Source organism: Penaeus monodon, chromosome 23, assembly GCF_015228065.2.
Source record: "Penaeus monodon isolate SGIC_2016 chromosome 23, NSTDA_Pmon_1, whole genome shotgun sequence".
NCBI classification, from domain to species: Eukaryota; Metazoa; Arthropoda; class Malacostraca; order Decapoda; family Penaeidae; genus Penaeus; species Penaeus monodon.
This window is the reverse complement of record NC_051408.1, coordinates 38541157-38541713: the sequence shown is the minus strand read 5'-3', so window position 1 is coordinate 38541713 and position 557 is coordinate 38541157.

The following is a 557-nucleotide window of genomic DNA, read 5'->3' as shown; positions in this document are numbered from 1 at the left end:
AGCCTTTTATTTTGGTTAAAATAAATGTAGAGATAAATGGATAAAGAGAGGATAAATAAATGGAAGGATGAATGGATAGAGACGATAAATGGATAAAGAGGATAAATTGATAAAGAGAGGATAAGTAAATGGAGGGATAAATGGATAAAGAGGGGATAAATAAATGGAAGGATGAATGGATAAAGAGAGGATAGGTTAAAGGAAGGATATGTGGAAAAAAAGAGGATAAAACTCCATTTCATTTTTGGTTTCAAGAGGATAAATGTAAGTGAAGATACTTGTCTTATATGTATCTTACACATAACGGCATATCTTTCTTGTTTACCCTTTAGGCAGTAAAGAACACATGGACGTCTAAACCAGTCTCCTGGAAATCCTCTTTTCCAGGCAGAATCAAGATTTATTTTTAGTCTCAATAAAAGAAATTGTGATTATGGTTTCCTTAATTTATTCCCAGTGCTTCACAGTTATCCAATGCGATCCAGAATCACAATAACAATCACCGATGTAAAGGTGTATGCATACTGATTTGTATATGAAAAGAAAGAAAATAAAAA